Raw genomic sequence first — 13473 nt, 5'->3', positions numbered from 1 at the left:
AGCATATTACTGTACCAATTTTGTATGACATGTACTTAACATTTACATTTGAATAGGTTTATAAAAATTTATATGCCCATTTTTAAATTATAATTACTTCTACTGGATGTGATTTCAGATGATTCTGACATTCTTTGTATTTTACTGTATTCTAAATGTTTTTAACTTAACAAGTATTAACACTTTTAGTAGTAAACAGTTTTAAGTAATTTTACAACAAAGGAAAAAACCTACAAAGGTGCCTCTTCAAAACTCCTATGTCCTACCACCTTTTACTCTTAAAATACTGTTTGTCTTGACACTATCTGTGTCACTCAAATGCAACAAGCAAGTCACATATAAAAATTGTCTGGCCTTAGACAAATTCTTAAAGTATTTAGACTATACTTCAAACACTATAACCAAGACACTGGCATTGTCCCAAAGTAAATGGTGAAGAGTATGAAGCGGATGCCAGGTTTTATGCATGCTTGCAGATCCAGATCTAATGGACAGTGAAAGGAGATATTTTAAAACAATGATTTGGCTGAAGTATTAATCAACTAGATGTCATAATAAAAGATTGTGTGTCAAAAATTCAGTCCATGGTTGCATTCCTCTCCTTATATGGAGACACTATCAAATTTTTTAAATCTATGTTATTTCTTTCATATAAAGTATAATACTGTTAAAATGGTGCTCAGAATATTCCAGACAATTATTTTCACTGTATAAACATTAAATTTTCAAATAAAGTTCTAACTAAAATATTAAAAATCTCTAAACCCCGAATTATCATGTTTACTTTTGGTGACATTAGACCATCAGACTCTATTGTTGAATAAAAGAAACATTTTTCCATTTAAGAGGAAAATACTTAGTTTTGGAAAAATCTAAGCAATATGCTGAATTAAATTACCAGGAAACAGACTTCCATAAGTATTCATTTCAATAAATCTGGTGCTCATTTTCAGCTTCTGATTTCCAATGAACAGCAAAAATTTAAAGAACAGTATCTCAGGATGTTTAATATTCTACTTTTATTTGAATATTCATTTCAAATAACAATGTAGCAAGAAATATAAAAGTTCTCAGTCTAAGTTTTCTTGAAACATGCCGACTTGATAAATTTTATGTTTTTGTGTGTATACACAAAAGATACTAAAGTTTAAAATTAAAACTTGGCCAACCAAGCATTCCATATATTAATGCATTATATGAGCACAAGATTCATCTCAGATTGAAGCCTCATGTCAAGTGCAAAACATTTCGCCCATTATGTTCAGTCATTGCAGTTAAATACTTAACTTCCTTAAATAGTAGTTTCCACTTGGGTAAGAGACATCTAAATAGTTTGACTGTTTATGCCTTTGACACTAGATCTCCCTAAGGAAATGTCAACATTACTTGATCATTTTTCGCTATCACTTTCTTATTCATATTATTCTTTGTTGCTTGTTTTCTTTTGATGCTTATCACAGCATTTCTTTTTTCCAAGTCATCAGCACACTGAATCTGCAAATTATTTTTCTAACCAGTCACATTCATTCCCCCACCCCCAGCACATACACAACATTCTTATAAATCTGTCTGGAGTCTTTCCCTCATTTAGCCGTCAGTCTTCCTAAATACACCTAAACAGTCCATGTAGTCTGGGGAAAAGGGCAAGTTCTGCAGCTTGCTCAGAGAACTCTGATTATAACTGCCATGTAGCTCCTTAAGAATGATCATGATTTAAATGTCAGTATAAAGACCACTGGTTTTATACTTCATGGATATGAAATGCATTGACTATATCACAAAAAATATATATTCCCAATGTCCATGCTCTGAGCACTCTCACTGCCTTAGCGACAGAAAAAAAATCCCCATTTTGTCCCATTTAGGGGCTCAGGGCACCTTGGCAGTCTCTGCGCTGCCCTTGCTACACAAAGGTACCTCTTTAAAACCTGGGTAAGGGAAAGGAGGAGAAGAACCATACATCAGGTCAAGGGCCCCATCTCTCTCCAGACGATTTGAGAAAACTATGATAAATACCAAAGGTCTTCACGGCTTAGGAGAAGCTGGAGTATTACCCACCTTATTGTCTCATGCCATTGGAGAATTATTTAGATTACTATACTTCTCTCCAAGTTCTGGCAAATTTCTTAAACTGCCTGAGTTTTGTTTTGTTTTTTAATTTGTTTGCTTTAAATATTTGCTTCAGTTTCTTGATGCAAATATTGTATCTAGTTAAAGAGAATTCCCAGTATTTCAAGATTAGCACCAAATGTTTATTCCATGTTGTTAAAATAAAAATTAGGAAGACTAGATCAAGAAAAGATTCCTGGGAAAGACAGCCTTTGTGTTCCTCTGTAAGACACACAATCGACTTAACTACTTAAGTTTTAAGTATCTAAGAAAGCCAAAACCAGAACTCTTCCTGATTTCCTTATCCCTAAAATATTAGCTGTCCATATATACTTTTTGAAAGAATTAGTAAAGTGAGAATTTATAGGAAACATAAAACTAATAGTTTAATATCATGAATTATTTCCTTCTAGGAAAAATGTAAACAACAATCATGGGTAATAAAGAACTTAAAGTAAGAAAATGTAATTCTCACTAACTAGAAAAATTCCCAATTAATCTCGCCTATTCAATCAAAGTCAGGCAAACCAACTAACTGAAATATACCTTTTAACCTTAGGGGTTTAATTCTTTCACCAACAATTCAAAAAATTCTGAAAGGAATAAACCAAATAACTTGGCAGAACTATGAAATAAATTAAGACAACTTTTCAAATTCAACATATATAGAACTAAAAGAGGGAAGAACAAATACACCCCAACCAAGCAGGAATAAAAAAGTGTAAAAATGGAGCCCAAACTCCTATAATTGTGGGTAACAATTGGGAAACTTTAATTTGTGAGTCACAGAAAAATGCAACTGAAACAGGCTTGAATATAAGGTAATAAACGGCTCATGTAATTGGGCGTCCCAATTAGGATGGACTCAGAGTTGACTAAATCCACTGGCTCAGAGGCCATGTCCCTGAGATCCCCTGGGTGTTGGCTCTCCTCCCATGACGGTTTCTACCTCATGCTGGAAGCTGTAGGATTGCAGTGGTTCCAAGTCTCAGAATAGGACAGAATTCAGAGAAAACCTCTCCCACGTGATAAAAAGAGCTTTCCCAGAAGGCCTCAGCTTACCTCTCCTTGAGCATCTTTGGTACAAACAGAATCACATCACCATTCTCAAAGTACAGTTGACCTTTGAAGAACAAGAGTTTGAACTGTGCTGGTCCACTTACATGTGGTTTTTTCCCCCTAGTAAATGTACAGAGAACTACCTGATCCACAGTTGGTTGAATCCTTAGATGTGGAACCACAGACACGGAGGCCAACTATGGGCCTTGAGAATTGATGGATTTTGGCATTTGTGGTGGGTCCTGGAATCAACCCCCCGCAGATACAGAGGGATGACTGTAATCACTGGTACAGGGAACTGGATCACAGATGATCCCTTAGAGGTGGGTGGTCATGTGGAAAAAGCCATGTGAGGAAGAGAGAGACCTGAACAGAACTGGAGTTGCCCTAGGAAGGAGAGAGTGGGAATGGATGCTGGGTAAGCAGACAACACTGCACAATAATCAGCTACATAGGCCGACCCCGTATTTCTAGATTGAAACGCATGCCTCATAGGCTCATAGTTGGCCTGTAGAGGGTCTAATTAAACTCCAAACCTAAAAGAATTCCTGGCAAATGTTTGCTCAACTGTTGCTTATATAGTCTCAATGACCAAAAGTCCATGCTTTATAAAGCAGCACACGCTTCACTGAATAACTAATTGTTATATTGAGCTGAAATATATTTCCTTAAAACTTCTTTGGCCCAACTTCTTGGGACAGCAATAAGTGAATTTATTCCTTCTTTTCTATGATCACCCAGATATCTGAGGACAGTTAGCAGGTTCCCTCCAATCTTCAAGTGCATCCAGGTTCTGCAGTATTAGCAATATTAGGTAATTCCAATAAATCACCCCAGAGCTTTGTAAAATTTGTATTTAAAGAATGGGCTATTTAGAGCACCACATGATACCATGTTAGGTTCATTTCAAACTTATACACAGTGGCTACACTCAGCTAGCCATCTAGAAAATCAAGTTCTCACCCTGTTATCAATTACGGACTATTAGATTCTTCAACTTTTTGTCTATATACAGCTGCATATTTCGGATTGGTGAGCTATGAGAACCATCTCAAATCATGTTATTTTGCAGTCTTTCTGGTCTGCTTATGGTTAAGTATTATGTAAATACGTGTGTTTCACTTGTAACATATTTTGAATTGAGATTAATAAAGATATTAAATACGAACAGGCTTCTGTGCTATTTTGCTCCCCTGATTAAAGTCTGCACAAGGAGGCTTTCTTCTTTATTGCTAAGGAAATGTCACTTGATCCTCCAAAATTGATTCATAACATCAAAAGAAGGGAAGCTAAAAAGAGAACTTAAGTTAAAGCAGCAAATATAAAGTTCAGTAATCCTGCCAAAATTCTCTGAGTGAAGCTTCAATATTCATGATGGGGAAGTACGCTTCATCTTTAAACAGAAATTTATATACTTATAGGACTTTAAAAAGCTACAATTAAAAAATTTAAGGAAATTAAATATTCTTATTTGCTAAAAATTTATCTGTAGACGTAAGTCATCTGTAAAGGTAAATGTAATTTGACCAAGTACCTCAATGGAAGTGTTATAAACATTAATGTGATTTCAAGAGCAGCCCCCAAAAAGTCCATTACAATGTAGCCAATTAATAAGATACAGTGAGTTTGATCTCCTGGAAATAGAAGAACCAGCATTGTAAAAGGTTAACTAAGAGTTTGGTACAGAGCTGTTCCCATGAAACTGCTGAATAGATAATCTCTCCTGGTGAAAATACCAAGGAGCTAAATAGTTGCTTAAGCTTCATGGGCCACTTGTCAGTACTGAGCATATATCCCTGTTGACCTGTTTCATTTTGTTTCGTAAATCATGAGATTCCAGGTATTCAGGTGTTTTTCTTTCCATAACTTTATCTTATTTCTTGAGATCTCTCTTACCCTAAAACAGAGACACCCCACCTCCTTCAAAGAAACACCTAGCTCCTTTCCATTTTAAGAAACCTGTTAATCATTAAGAACTAAGTAGTGAACACATACACTCCAATGTTGTCAAGGTTCCAGAATCGTGGAAGGTCTGGGAAACTGTCATTATACTGTAGCTTATGCCTTCCTTGTGTGTTACTTGGAAGCTCTGATATCTTTGCTTCCCACCCATTAAATTTCTAAGCGTAAATGCAATTTACCCTTTTAGTTACCTGCCTCCCCTGTTATTCTCACCTCTGTCCTCTTTCCTAGTGAAAGAGGTCCCTTCCCCCTCATTGAACACCTCATTGGATGACAAGAAGAGAAGACTGTTCTCTTTTCCCATAACCAGCCTCCTTCTCCTTCCAAACTTCTCTCCCATTCCTCTCCTCTGGCTCACTGCTCTTACATCATGGCAAGTCCCTCCTGGACTACAAGTAAACATTTGCTTAAATACCTCCGGACAGCTGCTACAGGGAATAAGGGCAAAAGTGCTATATTTGCTGGGTACAACATACTTCAAAGTGTTACCAGGTACTTAATTTCATTTGATCCTCCTACCAACTGTGTGTGGTTGGTGGGACAGCAGTAGATGATTTTTAAAATGAGAAAAGTGAGGTTGAAAGAGGTTAGAGTAATAATATGAGAAACCTGGACTCCAATGGCCAAAGCCCCAAGCTCTCCCACATAACACTCTAGAATATTGTTTTAGTAAAGCTGATCTCAGCTAGATACTAGGGGGATGCAACCTGATTAAATCGATACACACTTACCTATTGATGATGTGGTGCTCAATCAGTACTCAGAGGCCTTTACCATTTTTCAAAGAGGATGTTTTATAACTTAAGTAGCTTTGTATTTGGTGTAATTTCAGGTACCTTAATGAGATTGCCATTTGTACGTTATATAATCAAAAATAGACGTATTTAAAAAATAATAATAATGGCCACATAACTCTTGGGCATAGATACACCTATACAAATAGCCTCAAAAGAAGCTATTGCAAGAGAGAACACTAGTAGAACTGGGTCCAATAACATATGGCTAAAGGCATGCTGTAAAGAAAGAAATGCTCATTGATATTTTTTTTAGAAATACATTTTTAGCTCTAAGGAAAGGATTATTATAATCTCTAGTTTTACTGCCTTTTTCCCTCCAAATTTGAAGTTTTACACATATGTCAAAAATTTTCTTATGTTTTACTTTTGTACTCAAATGCCTAGCTAAATTAACAGCACTATCAAGCTTGATAATTTCTTTCTAACCCCAGTGAAAGCTCTGCACCACAGATGTGCACAGCAAACAAGCACACTCAGATCAAGTATACACACTCCCCACACACACACATCTGCACACAGATTCTCTCTCTCATTCACTCACACACACACTATTGTTGCCAACCAAGGAAGTTCCAGAAGGCACCAGGCCATCACCTGGAGTGGACACAGCCACCACCTGGATTACTTGGCTTTCAGTTACTCTCTCCCAACACCATTTGTTTTTGCCATAATAAGGTCACAAAGGCATTGATTCCAAAGTGCTCCTCTGGGATTGAAACATGCCTACAAACTGCATCCTAATAAAACATTTAAAAGACACAACATAGTTTGGTGGAAGAAAAAAGATGGACAATTAAACCTTCAATTCCAGTTATAATTATCACTAACTGAAATCAAACATGTTTATTAAACACCAAACCACAGGTAAGAAGTCCAGGTGTTAAATATTTGAAAAGATTATCCTAATCCTAAAGGAGTATACAAGACATTTCGGGAGACAAAACTAAGACTTAAGAAGTTAAACCATAATAAAAGTCTTCAGAATTTCAAGATGGTAATTGATAAATGTTACTAGGCAATAATATATTTTTTAAAAGACTGCTCAATGATTTCTATAAAATCACAGAGTGACAGAGAATTTATTCAGAATTGGACAGTCTGCAAACAAACTAGAAAAAAATACAATTTGACCTGGATCTTGAAAGATTGCTAAGAACTGAGTAGCAGGAATACACATTCTTTACATGTATAAAGAATTTTATAATTTCCACTGTATTTTCACATACAACTTCTCAACCTTAACAAAGACACTGTGGAAAAAGTTATCATTGATCACTCATTTCATCAAGGGAAAAAACTAGCATTTAGAGTAGTTAAATGACTTGCTCAAGACCTGAAAACATTTATACATATACTTATTCACTCAATTCATTCTATTCCACTCCACAACCACCTCAGTAGTTATGAGGTACCAGGCACCTGGAACAACAGCAGTGAACAAAACCCAAGACCCTCTCCTCGTGGAGCTTCCATTCTGTAACATACAGAATGAATCTTGGATAAGCAGGGCGTAGGGTAAGGACACTCCAGACAAGTGGAACATTAAGCAAGCCATGGAGCAAGAAAGCACATGGTACCTAAGAGAATAGTCAGTACAGTAGTTTCTTTCTTGTTGAGATTTGAGAAGGTTGAGTTTGAGGAAGATAGTTCGGAGGCCTCTGAATACAATGTATGGCCATGAGCTTTAGCCTTGCTTTAGTATACACTGGAAGGAGTGGTATCACTTAAGCAATACTTTAAGAATAATGTAATCTACATTAATAACAGTAGTAATATGTTAATCATAATAGCACCTAACACTTATTGATGACTCACTACAAGCCAGGTACCCTCCTAAACACTTCATGTATTAACTTGTAAAATTAGTACTATTTTAGCTCCAAGTGCCCATGAGGAAACTAAGGACAAGATTAAGTAAGTTGCCCAAAGCCAACAGATAGCAGAGCCAAGAGATGAACTGACTCTGCCTGCCCAGAATCCAAACTCTCAGCCACTCTGTGTCCCAGGAGAGAAAAAGTCTACAAATTCCTTATCAACTAAGTAACTCGGCCTGAGATTTTATTTTAGATTTAAATGTGGTAGCTGTAGACATGCAAAGGGAGGAACAGATACATGAATCATGTTAAAAGAATAAATTCGATTAAATATTTTTTAAATAACTGCAAGTTCAAGCCTGGAAGACTAGGAGACGATGCTCTTATTGACAGGAATAAGGAAGTCAGTGGAGGAAACCAACTTGGAGCAGGAAATTGAGCAGTTTTGATCCGAACCAGATGTTATCAGAATCCCAGGGAGGAAATGCAGAACTGGACTCAGGAAAGAAATCAGCTGGAAATATGGAGCCCTGTAACCTATTCTTGGTTCAGATATTTCTCCTTTGCAAGATGATGGGGTTAGGGTACATGATTGCTGAGGTCTCTTCTGGTTCTATAATTCTGTAATTTTGTAATTCTATAAGCAGAGAGTACGCTTTAAAAGTTTGAGATGGAATTTCTTGGTCAAGGTAATCCTTTTGGACTTCTGCACTTATTTCTCAAACATTCTCCGAACTTCCTCCCAAATGTGCTTTCAAAACTTCAACAACTGTGAGCCAAAGAAAAACAACCCCAAAATACCATATTCTGACTTGTTAAAAATGAAGGGCTTGCAATAGGTGTTTCTCCTTGAAATGGGATTTTAACAGGCAAAATTAGGACTGAAAAATGAAGTAATTAATACAGGACTTTTTTTTTTTAAAGGAGTCTAATTTAGAATCCCCTATCCCCAGCAAAACACAATACATCTCAAATTGTTCAACTACATACTGAAAAAGTCATATACTTATTACCACTAGCCAATAACCTTGCAACCAGTGAACAGGAAGACGGGAAGAAGTCTAAACAAAAACAGTTTTACAAATGCAAAGATTTTGCTTTAGCCCTTCTAAAACTTACAAAAGCATACGTAATCATCAGTATGGTTGGTGACCATGAAGAAATGACAACCACTAGTTGAAATATAAACCCTGATTGTACTATCCACGACTGTGTCTGTGGCTTGTACTAAAAATACAGTAAAAATACATCATCAGGAAGTATGTCCTGTGAGCTGGTTTCTAGGTAGCTGGGGACTCCACAAGAGGGCAACAGAGTGTTCTCAGAAAACAACGTGGGCTTAAGGACTGAGTGTCTGGTTTTAGGTCACTAGTTCACTGGGCAAACCAGTCTCCAGTTCAAAACCACATTAGATCCCTGAATGCTTCTTGTATTATCAAACAATATGTCCTGATAAAAGCATTCTCATTTTAAAATTAGTCATATTGGCACTTTCATTTCTCAAATATTAATCTAAATGTTTTATCATCATATCTTCCTATAAAACTATTAAACAATGTAATAATTTTAAACAAATTTAAGGTTTTTAAAAAAAGTTAAAATGTACTATAAAATAGTTTGATATTTTAGTATTTAAATTTTAAACATTTAATGGTTAAATCAAAACACACAGGTAAAAACTGCACTAATCACACTATCAAAATATTATTATTGATGTAAGTTAACATTTGAGTGCTTAACCATATACCATACTGGACTTAAAAGTTTTTATAGTTTATGTAGTTTTCCTACACTGACCCTGGAAAACTAACTTATGTCCATTTTACAAATGGGTAAATCAAGAGTGAAGAAACATGCCCAAGCACACATAACTAATAAGGGATAAAGCTGAACTGAAACTGTAATATCTGAGGACCAGATTTCACAGGTGACCCAGGGGGCCAACCTGCCCTCGCTAGAGTCCAGGAAAACCACTGGCATCTCTCCAAAATGAACCCCTAGGATAGTCAAAGATAGAAACATTCTCCCTATGCACTTTACCACATAATTTTACTTTTGTATATTTAATAAAACCATGGCAGTAATCCAGTTTACATAATAGAAGTTATACATTGCCATATTTCAGTATTGTATCGCAATTGTGTTCTACAACCAACTCAAGAAATAATAAAGACAATTAACTAGGAAAACAATCATTAAAAAAGTTCAGGGCTTCCCTGGTGGCGCAGTGGTTGAGAGTCTGCCTGCCAATGCAGGGAACACGGGTTCGAGCCCTGGTCTGGGAAGATCCCACATGCCGCGGAGCAACTAAGCCCGTGAGCTACTGAGCCTGCGCGTCTGGAGCCCGTGCTCCGCAACGGGAGAGGCTGCGATAGCGAGAGGCCCGCGCACCGCGAAGAAGAGTGGCCCCCGCTCGTCGCAACTGGAGAAAGCCCTTGCACAGAAACGAAGACCCAACACAGCCAAAAATAAATAAATTAATTAATTTAAAAAAAAAAAAATTCTATGAGAACAAAGTTTAAAAAAAAAAAAAGTTCAATACTCAGAGGTTCTCACACTCGAAAAATATGAGTGAACATTAAGCGTTGCAGTGGCTTATTAAGCATCAGTCTTTAGATTTCTTAGGGCCTTTAGAGTGTGAAAATGGAGTGTGAAAATTTAAATTCTAGGTTCCAGAGGCTGAATCTGCCACTTACTACCTGTGTGATCTTTGGCAAGTGACTTTCAAGTTCTGTGTTCTCAGAAATTAAAAATGGGGATCATATATAGCTCTTGCCTGCAGAGTTGCTCTAAAGTAAAATAGAATATGTAAGTGCCAGAGACATTCTGGGCCACTGTCAGCGTTCAATGAAATGTTAAGTCATTATTGGGTGAAGTAAGTCAGTGGCCTTGAGCATCCAGAGAAGAGAAATGCATGTAAAGTTGTGAATTCCTAGTTATCCCATAGAACTTGAAGCAGACTGATACATAAACCTGAAGAAACTTGAGAATGACAGTCACAAATAGTTAAGTTTTAGCACAACATTTTGCAAAAATACTAGTTATCATAAGATACAAAATGCCAAAGCTGCTCCAGTAATATTTTGGCAAAATACAGGCTAGAAATAGTGCAACATGGCAAAAACTTGTTTCTCCTGTGAAGGGGCTCTAATGGGAAATCAAGTTAAAACAAAACCTGCCCAAAGAGACACCACATATGCATTATGCACTGTGTTGACCAAAGGAATAACAGAAGACCAAAGACAAACCACTTCCAGTACCAGAAATTTTGAGAGTCATTTCTTTAGAAAATCAATTAAAATCTATGAGCCCCTTGTCTGATTTTTAAGTAGAATACCATCTAACCTCTAACTTCAGTCTCTACTGAAGTGTACTGGTTGGCTTTTTCATACACTACATAAACGCTTCAGCCTACACTGCTTTCCGATTCTAAGTTTCTGTTTTTTCTGCCTCATCCTTTCCAGCTAGGCCTTCAGTGGTTCCTAATGGCATTTCTCAACTGCAGTCAGAGTCTTTCCTAGAGCCGAGGTATGTGAGCTTTAGCACAAGGATTACGTACATTCACCCACGTCTCTCTGCACTTCCTTCTCCATATATTCTAAATGTAAGAGATGATTAGGTAACCAATTTGAAAAAGAGGAGAACTGTAGTTTTATCCAAGCTCAATACTATCTCAAAGGATCTTGGGAGAGTTTGAAATGTCACTAAACAACCACAAGCATCATATATAATTACTGCTTAATCTAAAATGACAAAAAAGGTTAAAAAGGCTGGCAGAAACTTCTTTCCACACTAGACAAATGGACTATAAGGAAATTAAGACTGCAGAGAGAATGTCAGAAAAAAATTAATAAATAAGTAATGCTGTCTTTTTCACTTACGTTATTTAAAAAAAATTTTAAATGGGAGTACAATTATTTCTGGCAATATCAAAAGTGTAAATTCTTATCAACTCTGCAGAACAATACCAATTAGGCTTCATGTAGCTGTGTTAAAGTAGATTAAAGGAATGGGTAAACCTGTACCCAAATAGTACTAATTCTGTGCTAGGATTTTAACTGATTATCTCACTTTTCTACCTTATTTAGTAATGGTGGTGAAGTCCTTTTAAAAAAAAGGTTATACATAATAAAGCTGTTTCTGTGTCTAGTAAATGAATTATGGTTACAAAGTACAATGCCAAGATAGTTAAAAATAATTCTCTATAGGACAAATGATTTCCCTGGGCACTGTTCATGGAATCATCCGTTCTGTAATGAGCTCTTGGATGAGGCTGGGGTAAGACATTTTCTTCTGGCCCTTCTTAAACCTGCCACATTTCAGCTTTTCATTTTAATACACTGGACTTCAGTGACATTGGAGATGGGAAGACCTTCTTCATTAATAAACAACCCAAATACCTAGAGTATTTCTAAGGAAGAAGGTAGCTGTAGAGAAGAAAAAAGTAAAAAAGGGAAAACAGAAGTGAAAGTCCTCCTCTTGTGTTATGAAGGTAAATACTACATTATTATTTACCATGAGACCAAAAAATAAGAAGTGTGCATCAAAATCACAAACAGCAAGAATCAACTGTAGAGAGGAAAGCTTTCTTTTTTGCTCTAACTCAAGTGTTCTTTGAGAATCGAGTTTGGATAAAATATTGTACCAGATATTATTAATACAAGGATCAAAAAGGAATTAATATCTCCCAGTCTGTGTCCTCTAGGAGCTTACAATCTATTTAGGGAGATAAGTTCCTTATAAAATGGCTAATTAAAATGCAAAGCAAATGAGAGTTGAATTCCAACAGAAAACAGGGAAAATAAATGTATAGAATGTCTGCAAAGACTAATGTACATTTCAACGGTCCAAAAAGATCTTATGGGAAAGGAAAAACGCAAATTTTATCTAAGTTCAATAAAGCAGTTATTTATATTCCAATCCAGTTGATTAAAACACACAAATACCCCTACCCCACCGCCCCGAGATCGCATAAAAATACGGAGAAACATGTTTACAGACTTATATTAGCCTAGTACCAAGAGCCTAAGGATGCACAGCGGAAGAAACTTAGAAGCAAGGATCTTTCAGGGAAAGCTGCAGTTCAATTCTGGAGAACACATTAGCCATTGATCAGAGAGCCCAACACAGATGCAGTAAAAAACGATATATCTCAACAGCATAAGCCAGTGTATTGCATCTGAAGAGTTTAGTTTTACACCTTTTTCAGTTTAGCATAAGACTAATGCCATTAAAACAAGGTAACTGCAATGGGATTATTCACAAGTAAGTGGCAAAACATGTTCAAACTTTTTGAAATATTCAAGTCAGCGTTTTTCACTGTAGCAATAAAAACAAAAACTACCACTCAAGATAGTTGCTTGCCAGCTACTTTAAGGAAAATCTTCACCACAGTTCTTCACAAGACTTTGCTCCCCATTGTATACTCTCCTTTGAAACACATTCAAATCTCAGGCATTAAGTTGAATATTAATGGGCCAAGAATAAACTCCAGAGCCAACACAATGACAATGAGAACTCCAGCAGCTTCAGAGCCTGACACTAATTTACTGAGGCATATCAGGAACTCTTGGGAATGAAGTGTCTGCTAATGAGGCCACCATGAACAGACTCCCAAACCTTGACAAAGTTTTTCCCAGCATCTGATGATGAACTGTGATTTATGGGCTGTCTAGGTAAAACTCGAACAGATGGTATCTTTTAACAATAATTGACACATGAGTTTGTTAAGG

At 36.4% G+C, this 13473-nt stretch overlaps 1 protein-coding gene across 2 annotated transcripts in view; it reads right to left on the bottom strand.

The window, feature by feature from the left end:
- PARD3B (par-3 family cell polarity regulator beta) overlaps positions 1-13473 on the bottom strand; it is a 1019383-nt gene that overhangs the window by 873958 nt on the left and 131952 nt on the right. The window lies entirely within an intron of this gene.

Source organism: Eubalaena glacialis, chromosome 1 (genome assembly GCF_028564815.1).
Source record: "Eubalaena glacialis isolate mEubGla1 chromosome 1, mEubGla1.1.hap2.+ XY, whole genome shotgun sequence".
Taxonomy (NCBI): Eukaryota; Metazoa; Chordata; class Mammalia; order Artiodactyla; family Balaenidae; genus Eubalaena; species Eubalaena glacialis.
The sequence above is the reverse complement of the archived record's forward strand: the minus strand, read 5'-3'. Positions and strand labels throughout refer to the sequence as shown.